Raw genomic sequence first — 15,475 nt, forward strand, 5'->3', positions numbered from 1 at the left:
ACCTGGACCCTAAGCCGTCCCCGTCCCCTAACCCTAACCCTAGACCGAACCCTAACCCTAACCCTTCCCTGAAGCCTGACCGTCACCCGTCCCCTAATCCTAACCCGTACGCTAACACTAACCCGCGCCCTCACACGTACGCTCCCCCTAAAGGATTGTCGTACCCTCACCTGGACCCTAAGCCGTCCCCGTCCCCTAACCCTAAACCTAGCCCGAACCCTAACCCTAACCCTTCCCCGAAGCCTGACCCTCACCCGTCCCCTAATCCTAACCCGTACGCTAACACTAACCCGCGCCCTCACACGTACGCTCCCCCTAAAGCGCTGTCGTACCCTCACCTGGACCTGAAGCCGTCCCCGTCCCCTAACCCTAACCCTAGCCCGAACCCTAACCCTAACCCTTCCCCGAAGCCTGACCCTCACCCGTCCCCTAATCCTAACCCGTACGCTAATACTAACCTGCGCCCTCACACGTACGCTCCCCCTAAAGCGTTGTCGTACCCTCTCCTGGACCCTAAGCCGTCCCCGTCCCCTAACCCTAACCCTAGCCCGAACCCTAACCCTAACCCTTCCCCGAAGCCTGACCCTCACCCGTCCCCTAATCCTAACCCGTACGCTAACACTAACCCGCGCCCTCACACGTACGCTCCACCTAAGGAGTTGTCGTACCCTCACCTGGACCCTAAGCCGTCCCCGTCCCCTAACCCTAACCCTAGCCCGAACCCTAACCCTAACCCTTCCCCGAAGCCTGACCCTCAACCGTCCCCTAATCCTAACCCGTATGCTAACACTAACCCGCGCCCTCACACGTACCCTCCCCCTAAAGCATTGTCGTACCCTCACCTGGACCCTAAGCCGTCCCCGTCCCCTAACCCTAACCCTAGCCCGAACCCTAACCCTAACCCTTCCCCGAAGCCTGACCCTCACCCGTCCCCTAATCCTAACCCGTACGCTAACACTAACCGGCGCCCTCACACGTACGCTCCCCCTAAAGCGTTGTCGTACCCTCACCTGGACCCTAAGCCGTCCCCGTCCCCTAACCCTAACCCTAGCCCGAGCCCTAACCCTAACCCTTCCCCGAAGCCTGACCCTCACCCGTCCCCTAATCCTAACCCGTACGCTAACACTAACCCGCGCCCTCACACGTACGCTCCACATAAAGAGTTGTCGTACCCTCACCTGGACCCTAAGCCGTCCCCGTCCCCTAACCCTAACCCTAGCCCGAACCCTAACCCTAACCCTTCCCCGAAGCCTGACCCTCAACCGTCCCCTAATCCTAACCCGTACGCTAACACTAACCCACGCCCTCACACGTACGCTCCCCATAAAGAGTTGTCGTACCCTCACCTGGACCCTAAGCCGTCCCCGTCCCCTAACCCTAACCCTAGCCCGAACCCTAACCCTAACCCTTCCTCGAAGCCTGACCCTCACCCGTCCCCTAATCCTAACCCGTACGCTAACACTAACCGGCGCCCTCACACGTACGCTCCCCCTAAAGCGTTGTCGTACCCTCACCTGGACCCTAAGCCGTCCCCGTCCCCTAACCCTAACCCTAGACCGAACCCTAACCCTAACCCTTCCCTGAAGCCTGACCGTCACCCGTCCCCTAATCCTAACCCGTACGCTAACACTAACCCGCGCCCTCACACGTACGCTCCCCCTAAAGCATTGTCGTACCCTCACCTGGACCCTAAGCCGTCCCCGTCCCCTAACCCTAAACCTAGCCCGAACCCTAACCCTAACCCTTCCCCGAAGCCTGACCCTCACCCGTCCCCTAATCCTAACCCGTACGCTAACACTAACCCGCGCCCTCACACGTACGCTCCCCCTAAAGCGCTGTCGTACCCTCACATGGACCTGAAGCCGTCCCCGTCCCCTAACCCTAACCCTAGCCCGAACCCTAACCCTAACCCTTCCCCGAAGCCTGACCCTCACCCGTCCCCTAATCCTAACCCGTACTCTAATACTAACCTGCGCCCTCACACGTACGCTCCCCCTAAAGCGTTGTCGTACCCTCACCTGGACCCTAAGCCGTCCCCGTCCCCTAACCCTAACCCTAGCCCGAACCCTAACCCTAACCCTTCCCCGAAGCCTGACCCTCACCCGTCCCCTAATCCTAACCCGTACGCTAACACTAACACGCGCCCTCACACGTACGCTCCACCTAAAGGGTTGTCGTACCCTCACCTGGACCCTAAGCCGTCCCCGTCCCCTAACCCTAACCCTAGCCCGAACCCTAACCCTAACCCTTCCCCGAAGCCTGACCCTCAACCGTCCCATAATCCTAACCCGTACGCTAACACTAACCCGCGCCCTCACACGTACCCTCCCCCTAAAGCATTGTCGTACCCTCACCTGGACCCTAAGCCGTCCCCGTCCCCTAACCCTAACCCTAGCCCGAACCCTAACCCTAACCCTTCCCCGAAGCCTGACCCTCACCCGTCCCCTAATCCTAACCCGTACGCTAACACTAACCTGCGCCCTCACACGTACGCTCCCCCTAAAGCATTGTCGTACCCTCACCTGGACCCTAAGCCGTCCCCGTCCCCTAACCCTAACCCTAGCCCGAACCCTAACCCTAACCCTTCCCCGAAGCCTGACCCTCACCCGTCCCCTAATCCTAACCCGTACGCTAACACTAACCCGCGCCCTCACACGTACGCTCCCCCTAAAGCATTGTCGTACCCTCACCTGGACCCTTAGCCGTCCCCGTCCCCTAAACCTAACCCTAGCCCGAACCCTAACCCTAACCCTTCCCCGAAGCCTGACCCTCACAAGTCCCATAATCCTAACCCGTACGCTAACACTAACCCGCGCCCTCACACGTACGCTCCCCCTAAAGCGTTGTCGTACCCTCACCTGGACCCTAAGCCGTCCCCGTCCCCTAACCCTAACCCTAGCCCGAACCCTAACCCTAATCCTTCCCCGAAGCCTGACCCTCACCCGTCCCCTAATCCTAACCCGTACGCTAACACTAACCCGCGCCCTCACACTTACGCTCCCCCTAAAGCGTTGTCGTACCCTCACCTGGACCCTAAACCGTCCCCGTCCCCTAACCCTAACCGTAGCCCGAACCCTAACCCTAACACTTCCCCGAAGCCTGACCCTCACCCGTCCCCTAATCCTATCCCGTACGCTAACACTAACCCGCGCCCTCACACGTACGCTCCCCCTAAAGCGTTGTCGTACCCTCAGCTGGACCCTAAGCCGTCCCCGTCCCCTAACCCTAACCCTAGCCCGAACCCTAACCCTAACCCTTCCCCGAAGCCTGACCCTCACCCGTCCCCTAATCCTAACCCGTACGCTAACACTAACCTGCGCCCTCACACGTACGCTCCCCCTAAAGCATTGTCGTACCCTCACCTGGACCCTAAGCCGTCCCCGTCCCCTAACCCTAACCCTAGCCCGAACCCTAACCCTAACCCTTCCCCGAAGCCTGACCCTCACCCGTCCCCTAATCCTAACCCGTACGCTAACACTAACCTGCGCCCTCACACGTACGCTCCCCCTAAAGCGTTGTCGTACCCTCACCTGGACCCTAAGCCGTCCCCGTTCCCTAACCCTAACCCTAGCCCGAACCCTAACCCTAATCCTTCCCCGAAGCCTGACCCTCACCCGTCCCCTAATACTAACCCGTACTCTAACACTAACCCGCGCCCTCACACGTACGCTCCCCCTAAAGCGTTGTCGTACCCTCACCTGGACCCTAAGCCGTCCCCGTCCCCTAACCCTAACCCTAGCCCGAACCCTAACCCTAACCCTTCCCCGAAGCCTGACCCTCACCCGTCCCCTAATCCTAACACGTACGCTAACACTAACCCGCGCCCTCACCCGTACGCTCCCCGTAAAGAGTTGTCGTACCCTCACCTGGACCCTAAGCCGTCCCCGTCCCCTAACCCTAACCCTAGCCCGAACCCTAACCCTAACCCTTCCCCGAAGCCTGACCCTCACCCGTCCCCTAATCCTAACCCGTACGCTAACACTAACCCGCGCACTCACACGTACGCTCCCCCTAAAGTGTTGTCGTACTCTCACCTGGACCCTAAACCCTCCCCGTCCACTAACCCTAACCCTAGCCCGAACCCTAACCCTAAACCTTCCCCGAAGCCTGACCCTCACCCGTCCCCTAATCGTAACCCGTACGCTAACACTAACCCGCGCCCTCAACGTACCCTCCCCCTAAAGCGTTGTCGTACCCTCACCTGGACCCTAAACCATCCCCGTCCCCTAACCCTAACCCTAGCCTGAACCCTAACCCTAACCCTTCCCCGAAGCCTGACCCTCACCCGTCCCCTAATCCTAACCCGTACGCTAACACTAACCCGCGCCCTCACACGTACGCTCCCCCTAAAGCGTTGTCGTATCCTCACCTGGACCCTAAACCGTCCCCGTCCCCTAACCCTAACCCTAGCCCGAACCCTAACCCTAACCCTTCCCCGAAGCCTGACCCTCACCCGTCCCCTAATCCTAAACCGTACGCTAACACTAACCCGCGCCCTCACACGTACGCTCCCCCTAAAGCGTTGTCGTACCCTGACCTGGACCCTAAATCCTCCCCGTCCACTAACCCTAACCCTAGTCCGAACCCTAACCCTAACCCTTCCCCGAAGCCTGACCCTCACCCGTCCACTAATCCTAACCCGTACGCTAACACTAACCCGCGCCCTCACACGTACGCTCCCCCTAAAGCGTTGTCGTACCCTCACGTGGACCCTAAACCCTCCCCGTCCCCTAACCCTTACCCTAGCCCGAACCCTAACCCTAACCCTTCCCCGAAGTCTGACCGTCACCCGTCCCCTAATCCTAACCCGTACGCTAACACTCACCCGCGCCCTCACACGTACGCTCCCCCTAAAGCGTTGTCGTACCCTCACCTGGACCCTAAACCCTCCCCGTCCCCTAACCCTAAACCTAGCCCGAACCCTAACCCTAACACTTCCCCGAAGCCTGACCCTCACCCGTCCCCTAATCCTAACCCGTACGCTAACACTAACCCGCGCCCTCACACGTACGCTCCCCCTAAAGCGTTGTCGTACCCTCACCTGGACCCTAAACCCTCCCCGTCCCCGTCCCCTAACCCTAGCCCGAACCCTAACCCTAACCCTTCCCTGAAGCCTGACCCTCACCCGTCCCCTAATCCTAACCCGTACGCTAACACTAACCCGCGCCCTCACACGTACGCTCCCCCTAAAGCGTTGTCGTACCCTCACCTGGACCCTAAACCCTCCCCGTCCCCTAACCCTAACCCTAGCCCGAACCCTAACCCTAAACCTTCCCCGAATCCTGACCCTCACCCGTCCCCTAATCCTAACCCGTACGCTAACACTAACCCGCGCCCTCACACGTACGCTCCCCCTAAAGCGTTGTCGTACCCTCACCTGGACCCTAAACCCTCCCCGTCCACTAACCCTAACCCTAGCCCGAACCCTAACCCTAACCCTTCCCCGAAGCCTGACCCTCACCCGTCCCCAAATCCTAACCCGTATGGTAACACTAACCCGCGCCCTCACAGGTACGCTCCCCCTAAAGCGTTGTCGTACCCTCACCTGGACCCTAAACCGTCCCCGTTCCCTAACCCTAACCCTAGCCCGAACCATAACCCTAACCCTTCCCCGAAGCCTGACCCTCACCCGTCCCCTAATCCTAACCCGTACGCTAACACTAACTCTCGCCCTCACACGTACGCTCCCCCTAAAGCGGTGTGGTACCCTCACCTGGACCCTAAACCGTCCCCGTCCCCTAACCCTAACCCTAGCCCGAACCCTAACCCTAACCCTTCCCCGAAGCCTGACCCTCACCCGTCCCCTAATCCTAACCCGTACGCTAACACTAACCCGCGCCCTCACACGTACGCTCCCCCTAAAGCGTTGTCGTACCCTCACCTGGACCCTAAACCCTCCCCGTCCCCTAACCCTAACCCTAGCCCGAACCCTAACCCTAACACTTCCCCGAAGCCTGACCCTCACCCGTCACCTAATCCTAAGCCGTACGCTAATACTAACCCGCGCCCTCACACGTACGCTCCCCCTAAAGCGTTGTCGTACCCTCACCTGGACCCTAAACCCTCCCCGTCCCCTAACACTAACCCTAGCCCGAACCCTAACCCTAACACTTCCCCGAAGCCTGACCCTCACCCGTCCCCTAATCCTAAACCGTACGCTAACTCTAACCCACGCCCTCACACGTACGCTCAGCCTAAAGCGTTGTCGTACCCTCACCTGGACCCTAAACCCTCCCCGTCAACTAACCCTAACCCTAGACCGAACCCTAACCCTAACCCTTCCCCGAAGCCTGACCCTCACCCGTCCCCTAATCCTAACACGTACGCTAACACTAACCCGCGCCCTCACACGTACGCTCCCCCTAAAGCGTTTTCGTACCCTCATCTGGACCCTAAAACCTCCCCGTCCCCTAACCCTAACCCTAGCCCGAACCCTAACCCTAACCCTTCCCCGAAGCCTGACCCTCACCCGTCCCCTAATCCTAACCCGTACGCTAACACTAACCCGCGCCCTCACACGTACGCTCCCCCTAAAGGATTGTCGTACCCTCACCTGGACCCTAAGCCGTCCCCGTCCCCTAACCCTAAACCTAGCCCGAACCCTAACCCTAACACTTCCCCGAAGCCTGACCCTCACCCGTCCCCTAATCCTAACCCGTACGCTAACACTAACCCGCGCCCTCACACGTACGCTCCCCCTAAAGCGCTGTCGTACCCTCACCTGGACCTGAAGCCGTACCCGTCCCCTAACCCTAACCCTAGCCCGAACCCTAACCCTAACCCTTCCCCGAAGCCTGACCCTCACCCGTCCCCTAATCCTAACCCGTACGCTAATACTAACCTGCGCCCTCACACGTACGCTCCCCCTAAAGCGTTGTCGTACCCTCTCCTGGACCCTAAGCCGTCCCCGTCCCCTAACCCTAACCCTAGCCCGAACCCTAACCCTAACCCTTCCCCGAAGCCTGACCCTCACCCGTCCCCTAATCCTAACCCGTACGCTAACACTAACCCGCGCCCTCACACGTACGCTCCACCTAAGGAGTTGTCGTACCCTCACCTTGACCCTAAGCCGTCCCCGTCCCCTAACCCTAACCCTAGCCCGAACCCTAACCCTAACCCTTCCCCGAAGCCTGACCCTCAACCGTCCCCTAATCCTAACCCGTACGCTAACACTAACCCGCGCCCTCACACGTACCCTCCCCCTAAAGCATTGTCGTACCCTCACCTGGACCCTAAGCCGTCCCCGTCCCCTAACCCTAACCCTAGCCCGAACCCTAACCCTAACCCTTCCCCGAAGCCTGACCCTCACCCGTCCCCTAATCCTAACCCGTACGCTAACACTAACCGGCGCCCTCACACGTACGCTCCCCCTAAAGCGTTGTCGTACCCTCACCTGGACCCTAAGCCGTCCCCGTCCCCTAACCCTAACCCTAGCCCGAGCCCTAACCCTAACCCTTCCCCGAAGCCTGACCCTCACCCGTCCCCTAATCCTAACCCGTACGCTAACACTAACCCGCGCCCTCACACGTACGCTCCACATAAAGAGTTGTCGTACCCTCACCTGGACCCTAAGCCGTCCCCGTCCCCTAACCCTAACCCTAGCCCGAACCCTAACCCTAACCCTTCCCCGAAGCCTGACCCTCAACCGTCCCCTAATCCTAACCCGTACGCTAACACTAACCCGCGCCCTCACACGTACGCTCCCCATAAAGAGTTGTCGTACCCTCACCTGGACCCTAAGCCGTCCCCGTCCCCTAACCCTAACCCTAGCCCGAACCCTAACCCTAACCCTTCCTCGAAGCCTGAACCTCACCCGTCCCCTAATCCTAACCCGTACGCTAACACTAACCGGCGCCCTCACACGTACGCTCCCCCTAAAGCGTTGTCGTACCCTCACCTGGACCCTAAGCCGTCCCCGTCCCCTAACCCTAACCCTAGACCGAACCCTAACCCTAACCCTTCCCTGAAGCCTGACCGTCACCCGTCCCCTAATCCTAACCCGTACGCTAACACTAACCCGCGCCCTCACACGTACGCTCCCCCTAAAGCATTGTCGTACCCTCACCTGGACCCTAAGCCGTCCCCGTCCCCTAACCCTAAACCTAGCCCGAACCCTAACCCTAACCCTTCCCCGAAGCCTGACCCTCACCCGTCCCCTAATCCTAACCCGTACGCTAACACTAACCCGCGCCCTCACACGTACGCTCCCCCTAAAGCGCTGTCGTACCCTCACCTGGACCTGAAGCCGTCCCCGTCCCCTAACCCTAACCCTAGCCCGAACCCTAACCCTAACCCTTCCCCGAAGCCTGACCCTCACCCGTTCCCTAATCCTAACCCGTACTCTAATACTAACCTGCGCCCTCACACGTACGCTCCCCCTAAAGCGTTGTCGTACCCTCACCTGGACCCTAAGCCGTCCCCGTCCCCTAACCCTAACCCTAGCCCGAACCCTAACCCTAACCCTTCCCCGAAGCCTGACCCTCACCCGTCCCCTAATCCTAACCCGTACGCTAACACTAACCCGCGCCCTCACACGTACGCTCCACCTAAAGGGTTGTCGTACCCTCACCTGGACCCTAAGCCGTCCCCGTCCCCTAACCCTAACCCTAGCCCGAACCCTAACCCTAACCCTTCCCCGAAGCCTGACCCTCAACCGTCCCCTAATCCTAACCCGTACGCTAACACTAACCCGCGCCCTCACACGTACCCTCCCCCTAAAGCATTGTCGTACCCTCACCTGGACCCTAAGCCGTCCCCGTCCCCTAACCCTAACCCTAGCCCGAACCCTAACCCTAACCCTTCCCCGAAGCCTGACCCTCACCCGTCCCCTAATCCTAACCCGTACGCTAACACTAACCTGCGCCCTCACACGTACGCTCCCCCTAAAGCATTGTCGTACCCTCACCTGGACCCTAAGCCGTCCCCGTCCCCTAACCCTAACCCTAGCCCGAACCCTAACCCTAACCCTTCCCCGAAGCCTGACCCTCACCCGTCCCCTAATCCTAACCCGTACGCTAACACTAACCCGCGCCCTCACACGTACGCTCCCCCTAAAGCATTGTCGTACCCTCACCTGGACCCTTAGCCGTCCCCGTCCCCTAAACCTAACCCTAGCCCGAACCCTAACCCTAACCCTTCCCCGAAGCCTGACCCTCACAAGTCCCATAATCCTAACCCGTACGCTAACACTAACCCGCGCCCTCACACGTACGCTCCCCCTAAAGCGTTGTCGTACCCTCACCTGGACCCTAAGCCGTCCCCGTCCCCTAACCCTAACCCTAGCCCGAACCCTAACCCTAATCCTTCCCCGAAGCCTGACCCTCACCCGTCCCCTAATCCTAACCCGTACGCTAACACTAACCCGCGCCCTCACACTTACGCTCCCCCTAAAGCGTTGTCGTACCCTCACCTGGACCCTAAACCGTCCCCGTCCCCTAACCCTAACCGTAGCCCGAACCCTAACCCTAACACTTCCCCGAAGCCTGACCCTCACCCGTCCCCTAATCCTATCCCGTACGCTAACACTAACCCACGCCCTCACACGTACGCTCCCCCTAAAGCGTTGTCGTACCCTCAGCTGGACCCTAAGCCGTCCCCGTCCCCTAACCCTAACCCTAGCCCGAACCCTAACCCTAACCCTTCCCCGAAGCCTGACCCTCACCCGTCCCCTAATCCTAACCCGTACGCTAACACTAACCTGCGCCCTCACACGTACGCTCCCCCTAAAGCATTGTCGTACCCTCACCTGGACCCTAAGCCGTCCCCGTCCCCTAACCCTAACCCTAGCCCGAACCCTAACCCTAACCCTTCCCCGAAGCCTGACCCTCACCCGTCCCCTAATCCTAACCCGTACGCTAACACTAACCTGCGCCCTCACACGTACGCTCCCCCTAAAGCGTTGTCGTACCCTCACCTGGACCCTAAGCCGTCCCCGTTCCCTAACCCTAACCCTAGCCCGAACCCTAACCCTAATCCTTCCCCGAAGCCTGACCCTCACCCGTCCCCTAATCCTAACCCGTACTCTAACACTAACCCGCGCCCTCACACGTACGCTCCCCCTAAAGCGTTGTCGTACCCTCACCTGGACCCTAAGCCGTCCCCGTCCCCTAACCCTAGCCCGAACCCTAACCCTAACCCTTCCCCGAAGCCTGACCCTCACCCGTCCCCTAATCCTAACACGTACGCTAACACTAACCCGCGCCCTCACCCGTACGCTCCCCGTAAAGAGTTGTCGTACCCTCACCTGGACCCTAAGCCGTACCCGTCCCCTAACCCTAACCCTAGCCCGAACCCTAACCCTAACCCTTCCCCGAAGCCTGACCCTCACCCGTCCCCTAATCCTAACCCGTACGCTAACACTAACCCGCGCACTCACACGTACGCTCCCCCTAAAGTGTTGTCGTACTCTCACCTGGACCCTAAACCCTCCCCGTCCACTAACCCTAACCCTAGCCCGAACCCTAACCCTAAACCTTCCCCGAAGCCTGACCCTCACCCGTCCCCTAATCGTAACCCGTACGCTAACACTAACCCGCGCCCTCAACGTACCCTCCCCCTAAAGCGTTGTCGTACCCTCACCTGGACCCTAAACCATCCCCGTCCCCTAACCCTAACCCTAGCCTGAACCCTAACCCTAACCCTTCCCCGAAGCCTGACCCTCACCCGTCCCCTAATCCTAACCCGTACGCTAACACTAACCCGCGCCCTCACACGTACGCTCCCCCTAAAGCGTTGTCGTACCCTCACCTGGACCCTAAACCGTCCCCGTCCCCTAACCCTAACCCTAGCCCGAACCCTAACCCTAACCCTTCCCCGAAGCCTGACCCTCACCCGTCCCCTAATCCTAAACCGTACGCTAACACTAACCCGCGCCCTCACACGTACGCTCCCCCTAAAGCGTTGTCGTACCCTGACCTGGACCCTAAATCCTCCCCGTCCACTAACCCTAACCCTAGTCCGAACCCTAACCCTAACCCTTCCCCGAAGCCTGACCCTCACCCGTCCACTAATCCTAACCCGTACGCTAACACTAACCCGCGCCCTCACACGTACGCTCCCCCTAAAGCGTTGTCGTACCCTCACGTGGACCCTAAACCCTCCCCGTCCCCTAACCCTTACCCTAGCCCGAACCCTAACCCTAACCCTTCCCCGAAGTCTGACCGTCACCCGTCCCCTAATCCTAACCCGTACGCTAACACTCACCCGCGCCCTCACACGTACGCTCCCCCTAAAGCGTTGTCGTACCCTCACCTGGACCCTAAACCCTCCCCGTCCCCTAACCCTAAACCTAGCCCGAACCCTAACCCTAACACTTCCCCGAAGCCTGACCCTCACCCGTCCCCTAATCCTAACCCGTACGCTAACACTAACCCGCGCCCTCACACGTACGCTCCCCCTAAAGCGTTGTCGTACCCTCACCTGGACCCTAAACCCTCCCCGTCCCCGTCCCCTAACCCTAGCCCGAACCCTAACCCTAACCCTTCCCCGAAGCCTGACCCTCACCCGTCCCCTAATCCTAACCCGTACGCTAACACTAACCCGCGCCCTCACACGTACGCTCCCCCTAAAGCGTTGTCGTACCCTCACCTGGACCCTAAACCCTCCCCGTCCCCTAACCCTAACCCTAGCCCGAACCCTAACCCTAAACCTTCCCCGAATCCTGACCCTCACCCGTCCCCTAATCCTAACCCGTACGCTAACACTAACCCGCGCCCTCACACGTACGCTCCCCCTAAAGCGTTGTCGTACCCTCACCTGGACCCTAAACCCTCCCCGTCCACTAACCCTAACCCTAGCCCGAACCCTAACCCTAACCCTTCCCCGAAGCCTGACCCTCACCCGTCCCCAAATCCTAACCCGTATGGTAACACTAACCCGCGCCCTCACAGGTACGCTCCCCCTAAAGCGTTGTCGTACCCTCACCTGGACCCTAAACCGTCCCCGTTCCCTAACCCTAACCCTAGCCCGAACCATAACCCTAACCCTTCCCCGAAGCCTGACCCTCACCCGTCCCCTAATCCTAACCCGTACGCTAACACTAACTCTCGCCCTCACACGTACGCTCCCCCTAAAGCGGTGTGGTACCCTCACCTGGACCCTAAACCGTCCCCGTCCCCTAACCCTAACCCTAGCCCGAACCCTAACCCTAACCCTTCCCCGAAGCCTGACCCTCACCCGTCCCCTAATCCTAACCCGTACGCTAACACTAACCCGCGCCCTCACACGTACGCTCCCCCTAAAGCGTTGTCGTACCCTCACCTGGACCCTAAACCCTCCCCGTCCCCTAACCCTAACCCTAGCCCGAACCCTAACCCTAACACTTCCCCGAAGCCTGACCCTCACCCGTCACCTAATCCTAAGCCGTACGCTAATACTAACCCGCGCCCTCACACGTACGCTCCCCCTAAAGCGTTGTCGTACCCTCACCTGGACCCTAAACCCTCCCCGTCCCCTAACACTAACCCTAGCCCGAACCCTAACCCTAACACTTCCCCGAAGCCTGACCCTCACCCGTCCCCTAATCCTAAACCGTACGCTAACTCTAACCCACGCCCTCACACGTACGCTCAGCCTAAAGCGTTGTCGTACCCTCACCTGGACCCTAAACCCTCCCCGTCAACTAACCCTAACCCTAGACCGAACCCTAACCCTAACCCTTCCCCGAAGCCTGACCCTCACCCGTCCCCTAATCCTAACACGTACGCTAACACTAACCCGCGCCCTCACACGTACGCTCCCCCTAAAGCGTTTTCGTACCCTCATCTGGACCCTAAAACCTCCCCGTCCCCTAACCCTAACCCTAGCCCGAACCCTAACCCTAACCCTTCCCCGAAGCCTGACCCTCACCCGTCCCCTAATCCTAACCCGTACGCTAACACTAACCCGCGCCCTCACACGTACGCTCCCCCTAAAGCATTGTCGTACCCTCACCTGGACCCTAAACCCTCCCCGTCCACTAACCCTAACCCTAGCCCGAACCCTAACCCTAACCCTTCCCCGAAGCCTGACCCTCACCCGTCCCCTAATCCTAACCCGTACGCTAACACTAACCCGCGCCCTCACACGTACGCTCCCCCTAAAGCGTTGTCGTACCCTCACCTGGACCCTAAACCCTCCCCGTCCCCTAACCCTAACCCTAGCCCGAACCCTAACCCTAACCCTTCCCCGAAGCCTGACCCTCACCCGTCCCCTAAGCCTAACCCGTACGCTAACACTAACCCGCGCCCTCACACGTACGCTCCCCCTAAAGCGTTGTCGTACCCTCACCTGGACCCTAAACCCTCCCCGTCCACTAACCCTAACCCTAGCCCGAACCCTAACCCTAACCCTTCCCCGAAGCCTGACCCTCACCCGTCCCCTAATCCTATCCCGTACGCTAACACTATCCCGCCCCCTCACACGTACGCTCCCCCTAAAGCGTTGTCGTACCCTCACCTGGACCCTAAACCGTCCCCGTCCCCTAACCCTAACCCTAGCCCGAACCCTAACCCTAACCCTTCCCCGAAGCCTAACCCTCACCCGTCCCCTAATCCTAACCCGTACGCTAACACTAACCCGCGCCCTCACACGTACGCTCCCCCCAAAGCGTTGTCGTACCCTCACCTGGACCCTAAACCGTCCCCGTCCCCTAACCCTAACCCTAGCCCGAACCCTAACCCTAACCCTTCCCCGAAGCCTGACCCTCACCCGTCCCCTAATCCTAACACGTACGCTAACACTAACACGCGCCCTCACACATACGCTGCCCCTGAAGCGTTGTCGTACCCTCACCTGGACCCTAAACACTCCCCGTCCCCTAACCCTAACCGTAGCCCGAATCCTAACCCTAACCCTTCCCCGAAGCCTGACCCTCACCCGTCCCCTTATCCTAAGCCGTACGCTAACACTAACCCGCGCCCTCACACGTACGCTCCCCCTAAAGCGTTGTCGTACCCTCACCTGGACCCTAAACCCTCCCCGTCCCCTAATCCTAACCCTAGCCCGAACCCTAACCCGAACCCTTCCCCGAAGCCTGACCCTCACCCATCCCCTAATCCTAATCCGTACGCTAACACTAACCCGCGCCCTCACACGTACGCTCCCCCTAAAGCGTTGTTGTACCCTCACCTGGACCCTAAACCCTCCCCGTTCACTAACCCTAACCCTAGCCAGAACCCTAACCCTAACCCTTCCCCGAAGCCTGACCCTCACCCGTCACCTAATCCTAACCCGTACGCTAACACTAACCCGCGCCCTCACACGTACCCTCCCCCTAAAGCGTTGTCGTACCCTCACCTGGACCCTAAACCGTCCCCGTCCCCTAACCCTAACCCTAGCCCGAACCCTAACCCTAACCCTTCCCCGAAGCCTGACCCTCAACCGTCCCCTAATCCTAACCCGTACGCTAACACTAACCCGCGCCCTCACACGTACGCTCCCCCTAAAGCGTTGTCGTACCCTCACCTGGACCCTAAACCCTCCCCGTCCCCTAACCCTAACCCTAGCCCGAACCCTAACCCTAAACCTTCCCCGAATCCTGACCCTCACCCGTCCCCTAATCCTAACCCGTACGCTAACACTAACCCGCGCCCTCACACGTACGCTCCCCCTAAAGCGTTGTCGTACCCTCACCTGGACCCTAAACCCTCCCCGTCCACTAACCCTAACCCTAGCCCGAACCCTAACCCTAACCCTTCCCCGAAGCCTGACCCTCACCCGTCCCATAATCCTAACCCGTACGCTAACACTAACCCGCGCCCTCACACGTACCCTCCCCCTAAAGCATTGTCGTACCCTCACATGGACCCTAAACCGTCCCCGTTCCCTAACCCTAACCCTAGCCCGAACCCTAACCCTAACCCTTCCCCGAAGCCTGACCCTCACCCGTCCCCAAATCCTAACCCGTATGGTAACACTAACCCGCGACCTCACACGTACGCTCCCCCTAAAGCGTTGTCGTACCCTCACCTGGACCCTAAACCGTCCCCGTTCCCTAACCCTAACCCTAGCCCGAACCCTATCCCTAACCCTTCCCCGAAGCCTGACCCTCACCCGTCCCCTAATCCTAACCCGTACGCTAACACTAACTCTCGCCCTCACACGTACGCTCCCCCTAAAGCGGTGTGGTACCCTCACCTGGACCCTAAACCGTCCCCGTCCCCTAACCCTAACCCTAGCCAGAACCCTAACCCTAACCCTTCCCTGAAGCCTGACCCTCACCCGTCACCTAATCCTAACGCGTACGCTAACACTAACCCACGCCCTCACACGTACGCTCCCCCTAAAGCGTTGTCGTACCCTCACCTGGACCCTAAACCGTCCCCGTCCCCTAACCCTAACCCTAGCCCGAACCCTAACCCTAACCCTTCCCCGAAGCCTGACCCTCACCCGTCCCCTAATCCTAACCCGTACGCTAACACTAACCTGCGCCCTCACACGTACGCTCCCCCTAAAGCATTGTCGTACCCTCACCTGGACCCTAAACCGTCCCCGTCCC

This window comes from Globicephala melas, unplaced genomic scaffold (genome assembly GCF_963455315.2).
Source record: "Globicephala melas unplaced genomic scaffold, mGloMel1.2 SCAFFOLD_84, whole genome shotgun sequence".
Classification (NCBI taxonomy): Eukaryota; Metazoa; Chordata; class Mammalia; order Artiodactyla; family Delphinidae; genus Globicephala; species Globicephala melas.